Here is a 24,739-nt window from a genome sequence, read left to right on the forward strand (position 1 = left end):
AATGAAGATGTTGCTCTGAGTGAACCGTCTTGCATTAATAGATAAAATGAAATTGTTCTCGTTTCAATTTATTTTAATTTCCCTAGATATGTTGGAATGAAAGAGACGAATTTGAATTTCGTATTGCAATCAATATCCGACTGAAATCTTTTTGCTTTTTTATACTGAAGAAACTTGTTTATTGGAAAAGGAAGAGAAAGGGAGGGACAGTTGTTCAGGGGTAAATCATCACACTCCAGACAATGCTGCCACAAGTTTGAATCCCATAGACTGTAAAATTTCACTGTGGACTTAAGAAACCTTATGGAAACTATCAAAAGAAAAAAAAATTAACAAACAAAATCAAGATATAAAAGCCATTATAAAAAAGTATGTGGTGTCTTGATTGTTTGACTTGAATCATTTCTACAGACATGGGGAGTGGTGGTCTAGTGGTTAAGGTGTTGGCCACTCAGCCCGGGGGTTGTGGGTTCAAGCCCCTCTGGGGTTATGACCATGCCTTCTACTATGACACCAGTACTGGTTTTTCTAGGAAACAGATTCGAGAATGTTTTAAATGAATTTGAAGCTTTCATCACATTCAAGCTAAAATAAATTAGTACAAATTAGATATTATATAAATAAATTAAATCATTTCTACAGCAAAGAGATGCAGTCCTCTTTAAGTTCAAAATATTTATCTTCAGATCTTAAAGTAATATCTGATTTTGCCACATCATAGCCTAAATTGTCTAATGTTAATTTATTTTACTAAAAAATATTGAATCTTGCTGAAGTTTTCATTTATTTAATAACTGTCTTCTATGTTATTATTTGAATTTGCAGATGCTGATTTCCCTAGTGGCAGCCAGGTACAACTCGAGGTCACATGACCAGTCAGGAGTCACATGATTCAGTGATCACACTCTAGTGGGTGGAGTTTCATTTAACTGTTTACAGAACCGTAAAATCGAGACCGCACTGAAGCAATGGTAAACTTGTATTGATTTAATCTTTGCAAACGTTTTACTTCGTCATTATCTGTCACAGGTTTAATTCAAACTTGATTTTTTTTTTTGTAAAAAAATGAAAATTATCTTAAATTAGACTTTGTGCTGATCAAAGAACTGTGTTAGAAGTGTGACTTGTATGGAACTGTCTATTCTTGGATTGCAAAGTGGTTTCAAATTAATTGCATAGACTTGTCTGCATGAATTTTATCAGAGATACGGAATAAGTAATATTGTTCATAGACGGGTGAGTAATAATTCAGTGGTAAAAATTAAATGCTTTAAGTTTATGCAAATTTCATATTGTTTATTTTAATTTTAATATGATTTTATTTGCATATCTATATACATTTTTTTTATTAATTTATTTGAAGTGAAAATTTTATATATGAGTGAAATGACTAGAGTAGGGTTTAGATTTAAATTTGAAATAAAGAAGATAGTCTTTATTTGCTATTTGGAAGTAATTGCCTCCAAGAATTAATGTTTTGTAAATCTGGAAAATTGCTGTGTAAATAGTGGCTGGTAACTCAAGAGCAAGATATATATATTTTTGTGTGTGCTGCTTTACATCAAGTAATTAAATAACAAGCTCTCCGCTGATCTGTTTTTAATAAATACATTATTTTAAATTATTCAATTAAGCGAGTGTTTCTGGAATGCCTTGAGTTATAATGGGAACATTTATGATGAATATTTTACCCTTTTTTAAAATCTCGGTCTGTTAAACTGATATGTATATTATGTTATTTGATATGAAATTTTAGAACAACAAGACAAATGAATATAACACCTGTCATATTATATGTTTAACTTGCAATTTAGAATAGAGACTTTAGAATATATACATGTATAAGCCAATCTTACTATGTTCATTTATGAAACACAGTAATGTTGCATATAAATTTTGATAAATTTTCTTTTCATTATTCCAGTAATTTGTTAGTAGTTTTAAACTTGTGTTCCAGAGGTAGTAGAGAAATAAGGTGAATGAATTATGTTTGAGGATTTGAGGGGTGCTTGAAATATTGTCCTCAGACTTGAGGGAATAAATAAACATAGATTTTCTTGCCATAACAAAAGACAAAAGAATCTTTCAAAAAGACATCTGTGTTGTATGAGCTTTCTTGGAAATTGCTTTTGGATTAATAAATTACAAAGCACATTTGTTTTAAATGGTTACCTTTTGAAAATTTGACAACAAATCTGTTAAGATTGTTAAATATCATTCATATTAAATTTTGGATGAATATAGAAACCATTTTAAATTGATTAATACTGCTCATATTAACATATGTCTAAAACATCACATAAACTATGAAATCATTGTATGTAAATACACATGATCTTAACCCAAATGATCATGAATGTAGGAGTGGGTTGGGTAGCACGTGCATATTTTGTGCCATAATATGTATAAGATAATTTGACCTCTCTGAATATTTTTAGTACATTTATGAACAAAATCTGAGGCAGAGGACGAATGACCATACTGCATTCATTCAGTCATCAAGATGAACACCGCTTCACTCAGGATTCCACCAGGGAACGAGACTTTCCTGATGTTTCACATATGATTGTTTGTTTTTAAAGTTCCAGCCAATTTTTGTCAAACTGTACCATGATTCTCTCTATTAAGTCATTCTCTGTGAAGTAAATAAGTTTTTAAATTATTGTGTCTGATACTTTTAACCCTTATCATGCTGGACACGATTGATTCTGCCTTTGCGACCAGTGTAGATATCCGTGCAGTCTGATCATGATCTGCATTGTTTGCCATTCAGTCAGTATCTTTTTGGTGAGCACCCCTTTTAACAGTTAATGGTACTGTCCAAATTGAAAGATAGACAAGTTCATTATAGAAATCTAACAGAGTAAGGGTTAAACTAACATAAGTGTTACAAGCATCTTTGATGAATTACCATGCACACTGCATCCTCGACAACAAAAGTGTTTATAATACACTGGCAGAGAGAAAAATAAAGCCTGATCAAGACTTTTCAAAAGACATATTTTTTGTCGAATATAAATTACGTTTGTCGCTTCAGGTTGTCATATACAGGCAGTATAATCAAAACTAAATTTTTATATATTCATCTTTTGAAGAAGATGTTCTATAAATCACTATGACATTTTGATTAACTTATAATGATGATGTCAAAAACCTATATTCCCCGCAAATGGGAATATTCGAACCATTTAATGGTTTCCTATAGATGTTGATCGCCTCGTAATTGCTCATGTAACATATAAAATACAGCAATATATTATGGACGTTACATTGTATATCGAAAAAATAAAAGCTACTCAAACGGATAAATAAAATGATGATTACAAATGATTGTTAGGGCCGATTTTACAGCTTGTGAACTTTTCGGTTTACAAGTCACGGGCAGAAAAAAGAGGGGACGTTGTGACAGGCAGTCATAGGTCGAAGATGTAGGTGTATTTTCTGTAACTGAACAAATGTTAATTGTAGCAAAAAATGTTCACTTAAGATGATTTAAGAGTTGCTAAGCTTTGTGTAGATACTGTGTATCGGAATTATTCACTAAATTTAATAATTTACTTTAAAAAATTGAACAAAACAATTATTATATTTTATTAATTTATTTGCTAGATTAGCAGTGAGAGTAATAATGCTGACCATTCTATGCTAAAATAAGCATTAATGAAACTTTTTTGAAAGATGCTTCGGAAAAAAATCAGAGAGAAAAATCCATAACAATATGAATTTTGTTTTTTGTTGCTGAACATTTGTTGGGAAACATTAAGGTTTGGATCAAAATAAAAATGAGCCGTGCCATGGGAAAACCAACATAGTGGGTTTGCGACCAGCATGGATCCAGACCAGCCTGCGCATCCGCGCAGTCTGGTCAGGCTCCATGCTGTTCGCTTTTAAAGCCTATTGGAATTGGAGAAACTGTTAGCGAACAGCATGGATCCTGACCAGACTGCACGGATGCGCAGGCTGGTCTGGATCCATGCTGGTCGCAAAGCCACTATGTTGGTTTTCCCATGGCACGGCTCAAATGTTTGACAGTTTGATAATCTAGGGGACTTTAGAAAGAAAGTCAAGGGGTTTAGGAAGGATGTTTTTCTTGGACTTGAAAGAAAAGCTGCTACTGTTTTGATGATAAATAAAAAGTGAATAAGACATCGTTTTTCACCACTTAGAAGGATAACATGCATTTGATGCATGTTTTTATAAACTGTAAGTTTATTGCAATATGTTTTATAGTTACATAGTTGTCATGATTGCATTAATACATTATTTACGCTTCATGATTGAACTGATTTTTGCCCTTTGATTTAAAGGAAATTTTCTCCGTAAAATAATAATTTTTTTTTGTAGATGGCTTAAATAAACAGCCTTTAAAGAACCCACAAATTCTCAAATTTTCGACATGCGTAATCCTTGTTGATTTGTTTAAGCACCTTGCAATAACAGAACTTGATCTCCGAAACTGAAGTATGACAAAAAAAAAGAAAAAGAATGATTAAGTGCACTTCAATGCACCCAATATTACCTGACTGCATGCTGGAAATTAGTGTGAAATTACAAAATTTTGCAGAAAAAGATTATATTTTATGATAAAAGCGCAGTTTAACAGCTAGGTATTACATGTCCATTATGGTGTCCATAAAATGGAAATAAAACATTAATTTGCATGATCTGAAAACATGCAAAGTTCTTAATGCGCATCATGCAGTTCACAAAATGCTTTGTAAATTTTGTGCATTTTAGCTGCAGTTCAAAACATGCATTGTAAATTTGGCATTTTAGCTGCAGTTCACAAAATGCTTTGTAAATTTTGCATTTTAGCTGCAGTTTTATCGAGGAAGAAAATGAATTTTCTTATAGTTGTAAATGCTTTCTTGTCTTCTGTGGGTTAGTATATATGTTGTTTATACCTAATACTTACGAAATAGAACAAGCCTGCATTTGCAGAACCAAAGTCACATTCATCCATTTAGGTAAAGAAAAATGTTTGTTTTGTGGCATTTTATGCAATTTTGGACAACATGATAAAATAATGATACTCTGTTTAAACTGTGTTGCATTTATTTCAAATAAGCATCAGTTTTGTTTCTCATCCAGAAGCTGACAACTTCCCCACATGAACCTGATGGAGAGCAAATTACATGAGATGTGAAGACTTTGGTCCCTTAAGATACAGGAAACAAATGTCGCAAATGGATGCGAACTTTTTCCCCCTGGATTTTGTAGGTCAATAAAATAAACCGTTAATATTATTACAAGGGTAATTGTGTATCATCAAGTGAAGATTTTAAGTTGAATCATGCTCCAAGTCAGTTACAATAGTGTGATCAGACAATTCAATTAGATATAAAATTTGCATAAATTTGCATAAATTTGAATATGTAACCTAATTATTGTGAATGACCATACTCTTTAATGAGCTGATTATTTGATTTAGTAAAACTGAGTGATGTAAAAAGTCTTTGTGAATAAATGATGCCTGATTAGATGTAATTAGAGAACTCTGATTTCTTGCAAATGATTCATGGATTTATGGACAGTCTTAATGTGGTCAGTTTAAACTGTGTCATCATGACATAGGGAAACAGTTTTGAAAGGAAAATCAGATTAGATTAGTAAACACTTATTAGGCTAGTTCATAGAATTTTGAAATTGTTTAAATTGTAATAATCTGATTAAGGTTAAGAGATTGGGTTGCACTAAACTTTCGGATATATTTCAGTAAGATTTCAGAAGAAAATTATCATTTGGAATGACCTGAATTTATTTCAGAATCTTTCAAATATTATTTCAGTAAAGTTCATGAAAAAATCAGAAATATTCAAAATATGAACACTCTGTTCAGATAATATTCAGACTGCTGTAATAATTGGTGTTCAGACATGTTTCTGAAAAATTCAGAAATATATTTGCATGAAGAAGTAGACACATGAGGCTCTAATCTGCTCTCCAAATTTTAGTTATACATGTATATTTAAAGGGATTACAGTAATTGAAAGAAAATCACAATGGTCAAAGCGCTATCTTATCCACACAGCTCACAGTCTTGAAACTTAGACCCCAAATGGGGATTCAGAGTAGTTAAGTGTGGGTGGCGTGATTTATGTTAAAGAAATATTTTACTTCAAATTTTAGGCACTTTTGGTGTCTTGATATGCTTTTTTTATGAATTTTAAGTGCAACATGTTTTAGCATTTTTGACTCTATTAAAATCATGCATTTGTCTTGAGCATGAACACAAATGAACAATAGAAAGGAAATGGTTTTACTTAGGCAGACATCCTAAGTCATCTTAATAGCATTTTGTTGTCCAAATTTCCATAAATGCCCATCACTCCTAAACAAACTTTATATTGTGCATAATACTTTTTTTTATCTATTTTGTTTTAAAGCCCCACATATCTTAATTTTATTAAACATGAAAAAGTAATTAAAAACAATGGTGACATTGACTTATCTCTGGTCTCTGTTTGTGTCCTTAAATTTCTTAATTAATAAAGACGGCCTTCATCCAAAATCGTGCCTTGTCACCAAGAGATGATCTTGTAACAAATTGTTCTATAAAGCTGGTTTCAGATCTCCCACTTTATATTATATGGAGATATATTTTCTGTTTGTATAATGTTGGATTGTAGGTATCACATTATTATTAGTAATTATCACAATTTAATTCATACAACTTGAGCTTTACATCAATATTTAGACCAAAGTGTTCCAATTTTGGTTGGATGTTATTGGTATGTTAACCCTTGCCCTGCTAGATTTCTATAATGAGCTTGTCCATCTTTCAATTTGGTCCATACCATTAGCTATTAAAAGGGGTGCTTACCAAAAAGATACTGACTGAATAGCGCAGTGTAGATCATGATCAGACTGCATGGATGTTCAGGCTGATCATGATCTACACTGGTCGCAATGGCAGAGTCAGTCCTGTCCAGCATGATAAGGGTTATAATTATACATTTATGCTTTATACAAAACTAATTTTTGTTTGTTATAAATTTTTGGAGATTCTTATTGTATAGACAGCTTAAAGATAGGGAGGGTAATTCCAAAAAGCTTTAGCAAGTGCATTTTTACTGCTTATACAATAATAACTGTAAATTGCAAAGGCAAAATGCCCTGTGTGTTAAGACTAAATTTATACATCTTTGCCAATTCACAGGACACTTATTCCAATGTAAGTAACTTTTAGTTGGAGCAGCGGGGCTTGTGGAGCAGCGGGGGCTTGAACTCATGACCCTTGGTTTATTCAAACAGAGTGTTGCCACTAGTCCACAGTGTTGGTACTCTCAACAGTTAAGTTTACTTCTATCAGTATGTGTTTATTTTCGAACGATGAAGTTGGCAACACTGCTGTCTTCTGTTTGTCAAACATCAACAACTTTTTGTTATTGATTAATCATTATTTATGCAAAACAGTCTATCCTGTTTGATTTTTTTATATAATTCCTTAAGCAGGTGTTAGAACTATTGTAAAATTAGCAAATCTTACAGTGATGTGTATTGTTTTACCTCCAAGATTGCTATCAAGGAATGATCGTAATCCTTATCTGTCAAATTCATATCGAACATCTAAAAATGGGACTCCATCAAGATTACGTATTATCGCAAGCGATTAAGCTTCTTTATCATTTCTTATTATACGAACCTTATAAACGGCCTTATAAACGGATTATTTTAACGGAACAATGTAGGGGTGATGTTGATATTAAGATTTGAACGAGATTAAGTCCGAGTAGTTTATACGCAGAGGCAAACACGGAATTTGAATTGAACTTCATTTAAATCTTTACATGAGATTATCTGTATATGATCTAGTTATCTGTCTATCAAAGACCCGTCCCATGTTTGATTACCATTGTTAAAGCACACGAAACAGAAGCAGAATTTGGAATGTGGCTATTAAGTCATTGCATTTTGAGCATGGAATTTTATTATTAATTACAATATAATAAATAGTACCTGTATCTTAGCACTGGTCGCAAACTTAAGGCAAAATCACTTGCCGTCAGCAGGCTTAAAGTAACTGAGATAATGGCTTAGATCACATTGTTGAAAATTATATTATAAACCCATCTCCCCCACTCCCCTCCACCCAAAAAAAAAAAAAAAAACAAACAGAAAAAAGAAAGAAGAATAGGGAATGAAAAGGTACAGTAATTTACTCCAGCCTTAGATAAATCAGTTCCTAATTATGTTTGTTTTATGATAGTTATCAAAGAATGTGTTATAATATGTCAGCCATGCTATATTGAGTATAAAACATACCTGTATTTAACTTTTCAATATGTCTGCAACACATACTATTTGCAAAGAAATGAAATCAAAAGCAGCCTACAGTTATTTAAATTTTGTTGATACCTATTTGAATGTTACATTATTAACATAAAAATACAGCAAAATTACTCTTATGATTAACAAAAGTAGAACCTGAAGTAAAATCTGCAAAAAATATTACTCCGTTACTTTTTGCAGCAGACCAAATGTCTGTTTACATTGTGATTTTACGATACAGTACTTTTTTGTTATGACACTGTTCAATTAGAGATGTAGTTTTCTTTGTTTAGTTTTCAAATTTAAACACATTGTGGTGTTACTGTTGTCAGGTTGTTTTTGATATCTGTGAATATCACAGTTGTTGTTGTTGTTCTTGTCGTCGTGACCTGCTGTTAATTATGTACCACTAGTGAATGTTCATATGCAGTTACAGATTGAATTCAACTACAGTAATGGTGTGATAAGGTGATACTAGCAATAACTGTGGCTTCCTAACTCAGGAAACTGCAGCTTTGTTAGTGGCCACACCATCCTGCTTCGCCCAGGACACCGAAAGGTAACATTCAGTGAAATGCTGACATTCTGTGATTGGCTGATGGCTGACATTCAGTGATTTGCTGATGGCTGACATTCAGTGATTTGCTGACGGCTGACATTTCATGATTTGCCGATGGCTGACATTCAGTGATTTGCCGATTGCTGACATTCAGTGATTTGCCGATGGCTGACATTTCATGATTTGCTGACATTCGACATTTCATGATTTGCTGACATACTTTTATCTCTCATAATGAGCTCACATATCACGTGGTTGGAGAAGTGATATCACACCAGTATTTGTTAGAAACCACTCAGCTGTGCTTTATTCATGATATAGCATGACATAGTGAATATAACATCTTAATTAATCCAACTATTGTCTTATAATGAAAGATTTTAAACAAAGATAAATTTTTAGATCAAATAGATTGAGTCATATGTTTTGTCGGTCATTCCGATTTAATTAATGAAAGATGAATTCCATGTGCCACAAAATAATATTCCGATTGATTTTATACGCGATATAAGATATCGTTTTGGAGGAGCATGACAATTCAGATTAAGCGGACCTGAAAGAGTAGACTTCGTACTATAGCTTAAAACAGAGCTGATAAATATCTGATTTGTTGTGGAATTAAACATCTTGTTTCATGTTTTATTTGAAGTTGTTTTTTTATGGTTAGTGTGCCCTATTTAGTAGTTTATGATTTTTTTTTGGTGAAGAAGAAGTGATGTATGATGTGATAATTATACTGGATATTAAAAAGTGAAATATGGGAGGAACAAAATGCTTACATTTGAAAGAATAAATACTATACCAGTAGATTTATTCTTTCTATAAGAAAAATTGTTTAAAACTGTGCGGTAAGTTTCTGAGAGAAAAATACTTTTTAGAAAACAAAAAAAAAAGATTATTTATTTGCTCTTTTAAATGTGACATGTGCAGCCGTGTGAAAATAGATTCTCAAAATATACCATGCTCATCAATTATTACAGTTAATTCATCATTAGTGCATATTGATTTTACTAAGTGCTTAATTAATTTGTCATGGACTTAATGAATCATTTGGTAAAACTGAGTTTGAATAAAAAAAAAATGGATGTTTCACATTTTGACACGTCATATTTTTGTTAACCAAACCATTGCGTCTTAGTATTATCTTTTTGCTAAAATCTGTACTTCTGTTGACAGGTCACCATAGTTTTTGTTTAAATTTCTGTTTTTATCCTAGATAGCTATCTTTGTTTTTAATTTTTTGTTTAAGATTTTTAAAAGGATGGAAGAAAACACCATTTGAACTTAAAAGCGGTTAAATTCGTAAGGTATTAGCAATAGATAGTCATCTTGCGTGATTTTTAATACTTTGTCATTTTCTCTCGTAAAAGGCGGTAAAGTTGATGAAGTCATTTTAAAGATCTGTTTGTTACTATGAACCGTGAAAAAGTGTCATAGGTGTTAATGTACTAAAAGTAATTTGATAATTTTTTCGCTCTGTGATGTCAACAAGCATCGTAAGCTGTTAGGCAGACAAACGTCTTTCAGATTTAGGACTGGTCATTAGTCTGGAACCTTATACTGTTCTTTTCCTGTAATTTGTGTACATGTATGTATTTCCTTAATGATTTGCTTGTTTTTCATTTTAATTACTATAGAATTGATTTATCTTAAGTATTTCTGAAAATTGGATGTATTACATATTTGAGCCGCACCATTAGAAAACCAGCATAGTGCATTTGCGACTAGCATGGATCCAGACCAGCCTGTGTATCCGCACAGTCTGGTCAGGATCCATGCTGTTTGTTAACGGTTTCTCTAATTGCAGTAGGCTTTGAAAGTGAACAGCATAGATCATGACCTGACTGTGTGGATGCGCAGGCTGGTCTGGATCCATGCTGCTCGCAAATGCACTATGTTGGTTTTCTCATGGTGTGGCTCAAATTTTATTGTATGGCATGTCAGTAAAAATGTCAAAACTATTGCAACAGATCTGATTTTAACCTTTACCTTGCTAAATTTCTACAACGGACTAGTCATTTCAATTTGGGCAATTTTATTTATTATTCGAAGGGGTGTTTTCACTGAAAATTTACTGACTGAGTAGCGAACAGTGCAGACCATGATCAGCCTGCACATATGTGCAGGGTGATGTTTGTTGCACTGGTCGCAAAGGCAGATCGAATCACTTGCCGCCAGCAGGCTAAAGGTTACAATGATATTACCGGTATGAAAACAGGAAAACAAATAAAACAAGAAATGAAAAAATATCTGTGAAATAAAAAGAATGATAGTGAAGTACACTCCTCTAGAACATACAACATTTTATTGTCAAAAAATTGCACAATGATCTTTCATAAAACATTAACTCTAATGTTTGCAGCTTCTCTTTGTATGTCAATCTAAATACCTTTGCTTTCGTTTCATGTGCAAGTGTCATAATTATGTTGTTTTTTTTTCTCTTTTTTTGAAGCAGATCTTTCTGAGACAACTATTGTCCTGTTGGAGACAGTTGACCATAGCCGAGACATTTGACACCCCTCTGTCTTTGTGGCATTGCGGGCACCATTATTGCCGAAAACTTTTGTCAGCGTGTAAGTCGAGACTGTCATAATTTTGATAAAGTACAATGACAAAATTATCTATAATAGCTGTAAGGTTTTTAGTCGATTTTATGCACTATTAGCTTAATGATTTTTGCTTTTTCGTTAGGCTAATTGACTCTAAATGTTTTGAGATATGAAACGAGTATGTTTTTAGGTTGAAACTTTTAATAGTATTGTGAAGTTTTGCTATAAACTTGTTTTGAATTGGCATTGAAAGAATATGTTCATGACTATTAAATTTAAAGTGTGTTTGTTTTTTATTTTGAAAAAATTTGATTTAATTTTCTGATTTATAAAAGGAATGTGCAATAATGAGATAAAACCAAGTTGAAATTTTATAATGCATTTAAAGCACTTTATTAAAATTATTCACAAAATGTGTCACTTTCATATTTGTTAAGACAGGTATCAGTATAATAATTATGATGGAAAATTTAGCTGTTGCCCTCTTGAATATTTAAATACTTACTAATTTTGGAAATATTTGTTGAGGCTCTTCTCGCTTCTCATAAAGGTTTTATAAGAAAAAATTATTTCAACCTCTCGTTAATGCGATAATATATACCTTTTATCCTCGTACAAACATATAGCTATACTATCTTGCTGTGATAAATGTACATGTAAGCCCGCCCACTAATTATAGCTATATGTACTTCAGCTAACGATAATTTCAACTATATCATCCAATAAATGGCGGTAAGATAATTCCGCCGCTCTTCCATTGGCATCAAGACCATCCCCCCAAGCTACTCAAACTCTCACTTCTCGATGATACCATTTTTATGGCGGCATAAAACTGCTACCTTGTTTCAATCAAGATGGCCGCTATCTCTGTTGTTTTGCCACATACAACAATAAAAAAATACTAAAACTGCAGATTTTGTTGCGGGTTTCCAGCGGGTTTCTGGTGTCAAGAGCTGAACCTGTCTAGTTAATCAAAGGTCAGAACAATTTCTACAATAATTCATCCATGGAAATTAGCAGAAAGCATGGATAATTAAGAAGAATATTAATTTTCTTTGACCATTCTGTACCCCCATCCGCTAATGAGCAACTCATAAAATTTAATTTGCAGAAAATAAAGAAAAGCTGTCTATAATTTTGCCAGGAATAATCTGGTGAGAATCAGCAGACCAGTGTTGGTGTAGATCATGTAAGGGAGGAAGTGTGCTGACAGTTTCTTAATGGGATATAAATATTTTCTGACCATTATGCTGGCAGACTTAGGTAATCATTCTTTCCATTTTATGACAAGATTTTTGTATAGAAGATTTGTAACTTTTAAGTTTTATGAACGAGTAAATTTTCTTTTCATTTTTCATTATTTTTCAATTTTTTTTTATAAATTTTACCTGCACAAGATCTTTTGCAAACACTTGACAATGACATGTGTGTTCATGCTGGAAGAGGTATAATAGTTCTGTGAGATTTATACATTCTTATATATACTGGTGCTGAAGAAAGTCTGTATATCTATATATTTTAACCCTTATGCTGGTCATGGCCATGCAGTCTGATCATGATCTGTGCTGTTCGCCATTTAGTCAGTATCTTTTTTGGTAAGCACTCCTTTTAACAGTTAATGGTACTGTCCAAATTGAAAGATGGACAAGTCCATTATAGAAATGTAGCAGGATAAGGGTTAAGTATACTGTTGGTAAGAAATTTCCAGCTTCTCACGAATTCATGTTTTACCCCTGTTTATTTGTATTTAGTTCCATATACTACTTAAATTATATTTGAGCCATGCCATGGGAAAACCAACATAGTGGGTTTGCCACCAGCATGGATCCAGACCAGCCTGCGCATCCGCGCAGTCTGGTCAAGCTACATGCTGTTTGCTTTTAAAACCTATTGGAATTGGAGAAACTGTTAGCGAACAGCATGGATCCTGACCAGACTGCGCGGATGCGCAGGCTGGTCTGGATCCATGCTGGTCGCAAAGCCACTATGTTGGTTTTCCCATGGCACGGCTCATATAGATCTATCTGTGGAATTGTATTTTGATAATCTCCCTGTGAAATTTATAATATTGGATGATTTCACTGCGGATTGCTTTTACAACCCGCTATGGTAGATATTTCCACAACAATATGTATATATGTATTGTCTATAAAGAATTGTCATATCAATATTTTAGCTATTTTTTTCATCTTTATCAGGATAAATCATATACACATACTCTCAATCATACTTCAAGACAACAAAAAAAATTAAGTGAGCCACAGAAAAACAGGGATCAAATAACTTATCTATGGGATAATTTATTTAAGTTTAAGGTTTTTACTGACAAGAACATGAAAGAAAAAATTTTAGCATGTAAAGGAGTTGACAAAACTATCCATTACAAAATATTACCTTTTAACTAGTGTTTCACTCATTAATCATCATAAGACATATTGGAACATTACAAGCTACATCTCATTCCCTCATTTCACCCTTCTGTCAATCAAAACATCTAATTAAAAATTATTTTTACCATTTTCATCTTGATTCTTCCAAACAAATGTCTGCAGAAACTTCACCTCTTAATGTTCAAAAGTAAAGTGAAAATTTTGTGTCAAAAGTGTCTCTTTCATTTTGACCCAACTTGAAGTGGTCACAGTTTGAATTCTCTAAAGGGTATCATTTATCCAATTAAAACTGAAGAATCCATCTTTAAAGTCTCTTTTAATTATTCCAAATTTATTTGCTTAATCTGAAGTTTGGAAAGACCTTGGGTTAAGGGCTGCAGACAAGTGGATTCTCATGGCGAACTGTTTTTAAAAATGCCTCTAATAATGAAAATTTTAAGATGGTATTTTTGTTCTCTGAAAAAAAATACTGAAATGAAAAATGTTCAAGTGGATGGGATTTTAAGTGGTAGAAAAAGATGAAAAAGGACATTCATAATGATAATGTATCAAAAAAAGATATTAAAGAAATAAATCTGATTTGTTTCCCATTCATGATTAAGAGAAAAACAACATTGTGTTGATCTATGATTTTGTATTTAATGGCTTAAAAATGAGCTATAGTTTGTTAATTTGGTCAAAAGTATTCTGATAAATAGGGTATATTGATCTTTATACATTTGAACATGATTTAACAAATAATCAAGGCCTTCGAGTGGTTTGTCGTCTAATTATCATGGTACAGAGTTCAGATGCGCAGGAATTGATGAAGCACATGGGCGTTAGCACGAGTAGTTTAATATCTAAGCATCTGAGCGGTGAACAGTAGTAAATTCAAACCGCAAGATGGCCTTGATTGTTTTCATTCTTAAATGTTCCTTGAAATATTTTGATAAAAATTATGTTAGGCTTCATTTATACAAGTAGTAAAGAACTTGATGTCATGCTGCAATTTGAGGTCATAATGCTTTCTTACCGGTCTGTGTATCAACTGTTAATGTTTATCGTGGAATTAGACTGGCATCAGTCGTTAGTTTACATGTAGCTTGGCCATAATCTCCTGTACCATTCTTATAAAATTTAATATTCTAGCCTCTGTCTCTTGAATACACAGTAAAGGAGCTACAGAAGTTGATAATATTAAAAAATGAAATAATAAATAAATAATGGGAAATGTTAATCAACTGTGTAATTATCGTGGAATATACAGAGCTTGTATTTCTTCTTTGTTTAACTGGCAGTCGAATCGAGCCATATTAGAATAAAATATATTTTCAGCCATAGCTTTTTTTAAAAAAATGTTTAGATAGCTGAAGACAAACATTTTATGAAAATCATTCTGATTGCAAACGTGGATTGTCTGGATCATTGACGTGTCTTCTCCTTTGTTCTTACAAAGTCATCTCTTTTTCATTTCATACAAATTTTGTGACTGTCAGAATTTCTTTCAAAGCCTTGCGATATGAACATGACTTTTCCTTACTCAGGATCTGGTTATATCAATGTTCTTCTTACAGCAGTTTCTAGTCTGCCTGCTTAGCTCAACAGGGAGAGTGCAGGTCTACAGATCATGGGGTTGTGAAGTTGATCACTAGGTGGGGGCATTATGTTCTCCGTGACGATTTGATAAAGACATTGTGTCTGATCATTTTCCCTCACCTCGATGCTGTGGGAAGTTGGCGTACTAGACAGGTTTGTACTGGTACAGAATCCAGGAAAACTTGTACTGCGTTACATAACTGAAAAATGTAGAAAAATGGTGTATAAGCCAAAACAAACAGACAAACAAAGTGGCATGAAATTGTATTTGAAAGTTTTAGCAGTGTCTTTAAGTCTTAAAATCTTTGTTTCTGTTTACTGGTAATAATGTTACAAAATGAAAATCAAACCATACAAAAATGAAAAAAACATCTGTTTTCTGCCCATTGTCCCATTTGTGATGGATACCTTTTTTAGTCAAAACTTCACAAAATTTTTTGGCATTGTTATAGCATATTCATCATATAATTATTATGTAATCAAAGAGAACAGATCAGAATTTTTGATTATGAAATAATTTTCCAAAAGTTGATTTTATTTCGGATTCTGTCTCGTAAAACAGAATTGATTTGAATTTTGGTCAGAACATGTTAGAGATTTTTACATCTCAGCGTATCGGTAAAATGATTATTTTGTTATAAATGTCTTGTCAGGATCAGAAAAAACGTGTGTCTTACGACATCTGTACAGTATTATAGAATTCAAATAGATTTCGGAAAACGAAAAGTTAAAAAAAAATCAATGCCTTTGTCAGATTAATGTATCTTGGGTATTGTTAGACCTTGTGTTGTGACTTCTTATAATTATATCATGGGGGATTTGACATGATGGAGGATCATACATAAAAGATTCTCTAAGATTTCTTACACAATAGTCTTTGTCTTTTATAAATATTTTCTCATGAAGATGTGATAGTCATGACATGGATTTTAAAAAATCACTGCTGCATAATGATTTATAGTGTTATTTTCTGATGTAATGGATTATATATATATATATATATATATATATATATATATATATATATATATATATATATATATATATATATATATATACAGTACACCATTATAGTAGGTGTCGCTTTTCTTTGTCTTTATTTTATTTTGTTAAAAAAAATCATATTTTTGTCTACTGAATATAAAACATCACATGATAGTTTATTCTTAAGTGTTACCTTTTACCTTTGTTAACTGTATAGGCATTTTCTGTTTTTATACGCCCGAAGGGACTTGGCATAAAGGTTAACCACATCGAGACGAGGTGCAGAGCGCATGTATCGGATGGCTCACTTCAAGGTCAAGGTCACACTTAAAAGGTCAAAGGTCTTTTATATTGCTCCGCATTGCGGTGCTCTTGTTTTTAAAAACTGACATGATTCTGTTTAATTCAAAATTGGTTTAATTGATTATTTTTTCTCATTTAGAACTAGTAGATATTTTCTGTGATCTTTTTAATTACTTGGTGAAAATATAAATGATATTTTATCTTTCTGTAATCTTTATGAAATTATTTCCTTCAGGAATATAAACTTCTTGTAGGATTGCTATGAACTAGAAAATGAATTTTATTATTAACAAATTGATTGTTCAAACAGGATAGACACTGTAATATATTACTACAGGTGGAATGACACTTATCTATTTGGTTTTATCAGAAATTTCCAACATTTGGTGTGAGTAATCGAGGTCTTGATGAGTTTGGTGCACTGTGATGGTCTTTTAAGTTACATGGCACTCTTGTTTGACCACATACAGTCTGTATTGAAATATTTGGTTAAGTTAATCATGTGTTAGTTAAATTATTATGGGTTAGTTAAGATATTATCTGTTGGTTAATGTATTATGAGTTGGTCAAGATATTGTGGATTTAATTTAGATAGTATGGGTTAGTAAAGATATTATGAGTTGGTTAAGATATGACATGCTTAAATCAAGATATTAAGGGTTGTTTATGATATTTAGATATTATAGGTTTATTAAGATTGGTTTAAATTAAGATATCATGGAAGATATTATGGGTTGGTTAAGATTTTATAGATTTGTTAAGATATTATGGGTTTAAATTAAGATATCATGGGTTGGTTCAGATATTATGGGTTTAAATTAAGATATCATGGGTTGGTTAAGATATTATGGGTTTAAATTAAGATATCATGGGTTAGTTAAGATACTACAAGTTGCAGTTGCTTTTTTGTATCAATAATTATACGTTTTCTGTTAATGATAGTTCAATGTGTTGCAATTGATTTCTATATACGGTATGTCCATCTGGTAAAACCTAACGGCAGTCATAAGGTCAGTTATGTTGATTGTTTTGATAGATGTACAAAATGTATCTACAATAATTATTGTAGATGGACTGCCCTGATAGAAGGCTTGCTCCATTACTCTACAAAGAAACAGTTTGTGATTTATTAATGATAGGAAATATATTGACTAGCAGTTAGTGGTGTTTAGAGGGACACTTTTGTTTTAATGGAAGGACTGGTGTTATTGGTAATAAAGTGAAAGTAAAAATTTTGAAGGTCATTCTTCAGGAAAACGGATTCATACGAAACTTTTTTCCATGTAAGTGCACATACTCATTTAAGACAGATGTATTTTTTATGAATTAGCAGATGGTATGTTTGAATTTAAGTTTTGATATGCTATTAAACACATAGAGGAAAAAAGTATCATCTGAGGTCAATACTAGTTCAATAAAAGCCCTCTAACAATTCTGTATTGCACAAGATAATCATTACTCTTCAAAGGTGATGTTTTTAATAGTAGCAGCTGTTAACTTACCCACATGTGTATACAGTCATCATGATTTTTTTTTCTTTTTGCAGAAAAATGTCTGGACAACCTGCAAGACAGTTTTTAATAAGCTATGGACAAATGTCTTGCAGGTTGTCCAGACATTTGTCAATAGCTTACTAAAAATATGCAAAATTATGCAGGCCAGATTACTTGACCCATAAAAATCACTTTGTAATATGTAAAAGGTCTCTTTCAAGGATTCCTCAGAATAACTGGAAGTTGATGATCTGGTGGATTTAAGAATTGTCCTCTGTTTGCCCTGGTTTTCATACCAGTCTCCGAATGCAGCTTTGCCATTGGTCAGTTTTGAAATTGAGCTCAGTATCAACCAATCAGATGCTGAAGTACAAAGTTGTAACATTAATATCCTTAGGGCCCCAACTGCTGAAAACAAAGATATGTGAAGTAAACTTAATACTTTTTTACACATTGAATGATTTTGCGGCTGTGCTTTTTTTTTAATGTTTAAATTCATGTAAGGTTTTACAGGTGGGGATGTTTTTTTGATTAAATTGAAGATTTTTTTTTGTTTCAATTAGCTAAATATGCATTCTTTTGATGTCACTGATTCTTTTAGAAGATGCATTCAGAATTTTTTGTTAATTTACCAAAAAAAAATGTAATTCTCTTTAAAATGATACTGATAACTATGAAATGTGGTGAAGACTTCATTTGAAGAAAATTAAAGATTTGTGATAATGACTTTAGACAATAAAATGGTTGTGATAACTGTTGTTTCATTTTATCATTCGAAAAATAAAAGGGGGGAAATTAATGAATAGTTACTTTTATTGTTAGCAACTAGAATGAGGCTTGACTGATCCTGTGCCATCAAGTTATCTAGTCGCGGTTTTTGCCAAAGGCTGAACGATTTGGTAGTGTGACAACGAAACAACAAAATGTTCGGGAAATCACTCACCCGGTGCTATCTGCCAAGCATCTAAGTAGCTAGCGAAAATGTTGGCTTTTGTTTTAGACAAGAATGAGTAAAATGATAATTATATTTGTAGACAATGTTGGATAAATCTGAAAATATTTTCCGTTTTTATTGTCATATTTTCGTTTTTCTATGAACACATCTTGTTGTAGAATATTTTAGCTCATTAACAGATATGCTCTATATAGCTTCCTTTCATTAATTAGACAAATGTGATTAATTTAGTGGAATGGATTTTCTGTTAGAAATTTTTAAAGTGAGTAATAAGCGTGACCTGTCGTTTTGTCTGAAATCTGATCTATTTCGAAACCAAAAAAAAAGCGAACAAGTGTATTGAAATCCATTTGCTTTGTTTTAGTCATTGTTTTACAAATAAACTTTGTCGTAACATGACTACAAGATTGGCATCAAGGAATAAACAGCGATTTTTCTGCCGTTTAACTTTTTATTATTTTACAGTGGAACATTTGGGACGGAACATTTATGTACGCGGAGAGGTATAACTATAAAAGTTTTGGAAATAGACGAAAAAAGAAAGTTGTTTAACATAATTTAAAAGTTAATGATATGTGAAAATACCTGGATAATTTGGATGTAGAATGCATTAAAAATACCAGGTTGGGTAAGTCAGATGATACATCATATGTATTTTGTTGTTGGTTTTTAAGTTGGCTGTAAAATTTTATGGACTTAAATTTGAAAAGGTTTGTTTAAAGATGACATGCTTTCTTTGCATTCTAAAGTTTGTTTTAAAAACTTAAATTTTATCAAAATTAAGGCAAATTTGAAACATCTTTTAACAGATTTTCATTTATTTCTTTTTTTTTACTTTATTCCTATCACTGTACAATAGAGTCATAGCATTATATTAAAGTGAATAGAAATATCAGAGACTGTATGAATTTAAAAAAGGTTTTCTTTTTTTCTTTTAAAACAATTTATTCTCTACATCTGCTTGACATATTTTTATGTTTTATTTATATTTTTGCTAATGTAATATTGCTATCACAGCATGACACTTCTCATTCAGACTGTGTTATCCCAAGAAAAATGTAAGCAAAGGCTACAAGTCTCTAGGGATCACACCTGCATGAAAAGGGGTCTTTGTTGGATACTTTTCAGGAATGTATAGATTAATGAAGGATATATTAACTGTGTAATACGTCATTCAGTTATCTATGATGATAGAAAATATCATATAATAATGTAACTGAGAATGATATCTCTTATTTAGTATTTTGTTTATTTATATTGTTTAACCAAAAATGTACTGCTTGTAAAATGTTAAATGTTTATGTTTTACTTTGTTATTGAAATGTTAGAAGTTGTACTATAACTATAATGGCCTAGTAAAGATCTAGAGCAAAACAAAGAAGTATAAAATACATTTATTTTTATAGCTCTTTGGACAATTATAGCTCTTTGGACAAAATAATACCATTTTCATATATCCATTATTTAAAATGGCTACTGTTTACCGAAAGAGCTGATAATGATATTCTGACCCAATGGCTTAGGATGTACAGGATTTACATAATTATAGAGAACTGTTCTGTTCTGTTCTGATCCACTTTCCATCTCATTTCTTCATTGTACATACTAACAGGTGCCCATTAATCTCAGTCATTATCCTGCTATTTATTTTCTTTGATCATTAATGACTGCAAATTGGACTCCAACTGACCTGTTAATGAGTGTAGAATTATTGATACACATTCTTTCTTACCTAATTAGCACTGACCAGCAGAATTTCAGGATGAAAGAGGTTGGTCACTCAGTGTACTTTGTGTCTTTTAACATAACAAATAATATAATTAAACTTCTTAGTATGGCTCTTTAATTCAAGGAAATCATCTTTAATTTGTTTCTTGCCATGTTTAAAGTTGTCGTGCTGTAGCCATCAGCACCTGTATCATTTGTCATTGTAGTAAACTCTTTGTTTTAACAAAACCATCAAATTCATTATTATTTCATTGTTTTAACTGATTGTTTCATAGGATGTGAGGTAAAAATTAAAACCATCTCTTACAAAATATTCATTGTGTAAAACATTTCATCAGATGGACCTTTCAGGATGAGTTTGTGACATAAATTGAGGAAAATAGAAAACAGACTTTGCATTTTTTTTGCATTTAACTGAAAATCATTACCGATGGCACTGTGACAGCGGCCTTATTGCCAACTTTTTTCAGTGATGCAATTAAAATTTAATTAGCTTACAAAGGGAAGCATATTAATAGAAGGAAAAATGATGAGAAAGGAAGAGTGAACTCCAGTTTTAAGTTATCAGTATGCCATTGTTAGATGTCAGTTTCATTTTCGAATATATTTGAATATACATGTTACGTCACAAAGAGAAGCTGTGATGCAAGTGTGCTATCTGCCAAACTTATATCATATGTCTGGATATATAATGTGTGTATATATTTATCAGTTACAAGTTATCTAACATGGTGAGTTAATTTCTCCTGCTGACCATTGGGGGTAAAAACTCACTGATAACTAGACATGTCAGAAAATTATGTCCTCTGATTGATACACTACTATGATAAGGGGCTTAATTAGTGTGTATAGTTTTATAACATTTGGTAGTATGTAGATTTTATATTTAAATTTTTTTTTAAAGGTGCTAGTTGAATGTGGTAGTATGTGGATTTTATATTTAAAATTTATTAAAAGGTGCTAGTTGAATGTGGTAATATGTGGATTTTATATTTAATTCTTTTTAAAGGTGCTATTTAAATGTGGAAGTATGTTGATTTTGTATTTAATTTTTTTTTAAAGGTGCTAGTTGAATGTGGTAGTATGTGGATTTTATATTTAATTTTTTTTAAAAGGTGCTAGTTAAATGTGGTAGTATGTGGATTTTATACTTAAAAATGAACGACATTTTTTATAAGGATCTCACTCAGCTTTTTAAAAGCAGCATAAACAGAAAGATGTTGAAATTTGAATTCTGACATTGTGAACAAAAATGTTGAAAAAAAATATAATACACATAAAACGTCTTTATTTAAGATTTTTTTTTTCACTTTTGTAAGTTTTAAATGAGCATGATACATGTGCCTTTTCTGTTCATTAAACTGATTCTAATTTAGAGACAATTTGAGGAAAGAAATCTGCTGTAAAATCAAACCCCTTCATTGTTGTTCATTATCTTTTTATTTGTTGTTTTATTGGTTTGTATTATTGTTATGTAGATGTAGTACAATATTGAAGAGATTGACCCAGGTTCATTTGGAAAGTTATAAAGATATATAGATAGGAGATGTTACATGGCCAGCCTGCAGCCATAACAGACACATTTTAGACATTCAAAAGCTTAAATTTGTCAAATATGGATGTGATAACTTTGTTTTGATTTTTTCGGGATTAAATTTTATTGGTGTCACAATAAAATGTAAATGTTTATGTAATAAAGATTTGTTAAAAGATAAAACAATATGTTTTACATGTCAGATATTGTGTACAATATTTGATGAAAAGATTGAAACAAAAAAGGATGTTAAACTGAAGTTTGATCATAATCTTCACACTAGTATTATGTTTGAGGTATTTAAGCAAATAAGGGGAGCTCAAAAAGCACAGTCATTCTCTGTGTGTTCTGTGTAACAGTACCTGTGAAATATAAACAAGTGCAGGAAGTTTTAAGAAATTATTTCCTCAGTTTTGGAATTATTTATTTTCAGATTATTTGGAAAAATTGTGGAGTGTAGCTGACTGAAATCAAGTTGAAGGTAAGTTATAAGATTGTTTTAATTTTTATGTTGTAATATAGTTACACTCTACTTAAATTTAAATTCTGTTTAGTATCATTTTCAAATGTACCACAGCACAAAAGATGTAAAATTCACTAGAATTCAGGTAGCAAAAATGAAACAAAGCAGCCAAGATATCAAGACATTATAATGTGGGGAAAAAGAAACACTAAAATTATTTTGAAATTAAGTGAAAACTAAAAACTATTGTAAATATTGTAAGTTTTGTACATTTTCTTTCTCTTAAGGTGACAGTGCTGTATTTCTTGCGCATTTGCCTCCTTTAAGGTTGTGTGCAAAATGCCTGTTCAGCTGCTTTTTCACAATATTCTATTTTGTCGTACGATAGTACAGAGAGCTGTGTTGTACTTTGAGCAATGAATGCCAGTGTAGTATGAAAAAATATATATAATCATACGGAGGTGGCCAGTTGTCATTTTGGGTCCCACTACCTTAAATGCATCTTTAATGGAGTGGTCAGTTGTGAACACTTTGTTCAGACAAAGTTGGCAGGGTGTCGAGTGGTTTGTATGTGGTAATCGATGCCTCGTTCATGTCTCTTCAAGTATCGATCATTAACCGTTGTTTAATCATTGATTAGCTTTAATACTAACTAGACTGACATATCATTTGACAATTATTCAATATCCTCTATAAATATTTACAGTAATCAATGATATCCTTGTTTATTTTTCCTACAAGATTTTCTTCAATGTTTCCCTCTTATCCCCTGCTAATTCCTATATCATTGGTGAAGGAGATAATATCTCCTCGCCTGATGTCAATTACTTCAGTAACACAGATATGTGTCCAGTGCGTACAGTTACGTATCTGGAGTGTCACTTGCTCCTGTCGTATTTACTGATCAGATTTGTATCAAATTTAGTCTGCAAATGAGATTTCTATCAAATTTGGTATATACAAAATTGTATGATACAGATCAAGCTTTGGTTAATTAAGGATAGAGTTTAATTGAAATGAGTGCCAACGATTAAACAGCATTTGAAGCATCTGTTTTCATTGCTCAGAGAAAAATCCTTACTCATTCATGTGTCATTTCAAACCCTGGTAGAAAACGTTTAAGGCCAAAAATAAAGTTAGTTTCTTAGGCTGTTGTTATTGAAGTCAAACGTCCAAGGATGGTCTTTTGATAATTTTATTGTTCCCTGTTTTTGCACAGTTTTTGAAATAAATGTTCTTTTCTTTGAAATTTTAAGTGGAAATGCATTGATTTAGGCAATGATGTAAAAAAAAAAAATTTTAAATCTCCTGCAAAAATTATTGTCCACAGGAAGACCAATTGACGCAATTGCATCTGAAATGATCAAATTATACAAAATGCAAGCCGCATACAGCCTCAGAAAAGGTTTTGATCAATTTTCCTGCAATTATAAAAGATATATTGTAATCCAGTTTCTTTGAACAATGTTTTGCATCTGCACATTTCTCATTGTATTTTGTGCAGGAAATGTGAGGTAAAAGATTGTTTTATTTATTTGAAACAAAATTAACAAGATATTTAATGTGGGATGTCTTAATTAGATTTTTTGTATTAAACAACAAAAGAATCAATCTTCAAAAGAGTAAATACATAAAAAATGCTTGTCTTTGACAAGTGTATAAGGCTTTGGAATTTATTTTTTGTTCACCTTTAAGGATTTACAACTCACGGTAATTCACAGTTGTTTAGTAGAATACAGACGTGTCTTTAAGTGAAATCCTGTAATAGGTTTTGACAGCAAACATCCTTTTGGCAATGTCACTCTCAATTCTAGCTGATAACAGATCTTGATCAAATTTGGTACAAGATTTTCATCATTCTTACTGCATGTTTGATAAAGATCATGAAACATGCTGATAGGTAACTGATGTCAAATGAATCAGGTTAACTGT

General features: G+C 31.6%; 1 protein-coding gene across 13 annotated transcripts in view; it reads left to right on the forward strand.

The window, feature by feature from the left end:
• The window catches only part of LOC123557227 (protocadherin-9-like), a 78,447-nt gene that overhangs the window by 20,222 nt on the left and 33,486 nt on the right, over nucleotides 1-24,739 (forward strand). For 4 of the 13 annotated variants that reach the window (XM_053543539.1, XM_053543523.1, XM_053543540.1 and 1 more), the window contains exons 1-2: nucleotides 978-1,236; nucleotides 22,778-22,825. The gene's annotated coding sequence lies outside the window, so the exon portion shown is untranslated. The other 9 variants (XM_053543524.1, XM_053543526.1, XM_053543527.1 and 6 more) reach the window with 8 other exon arrangements.

This window comes from Mercenaria mercenaria, chromosome 5 (genome assembly GCF_021730395.1).
Source record: "Mercenaria mercenaria strain notata chromosome 5, MADL_Memer_1, whole genome shotgun sequence".
NCBI classification, from domain to species: domain Eukaryota; kingdom Metazoa; phylum Mollusca; class Bivalvia; order Venerida; family Veneridae; genus Mercenaria; species Mercenaria mercenaria.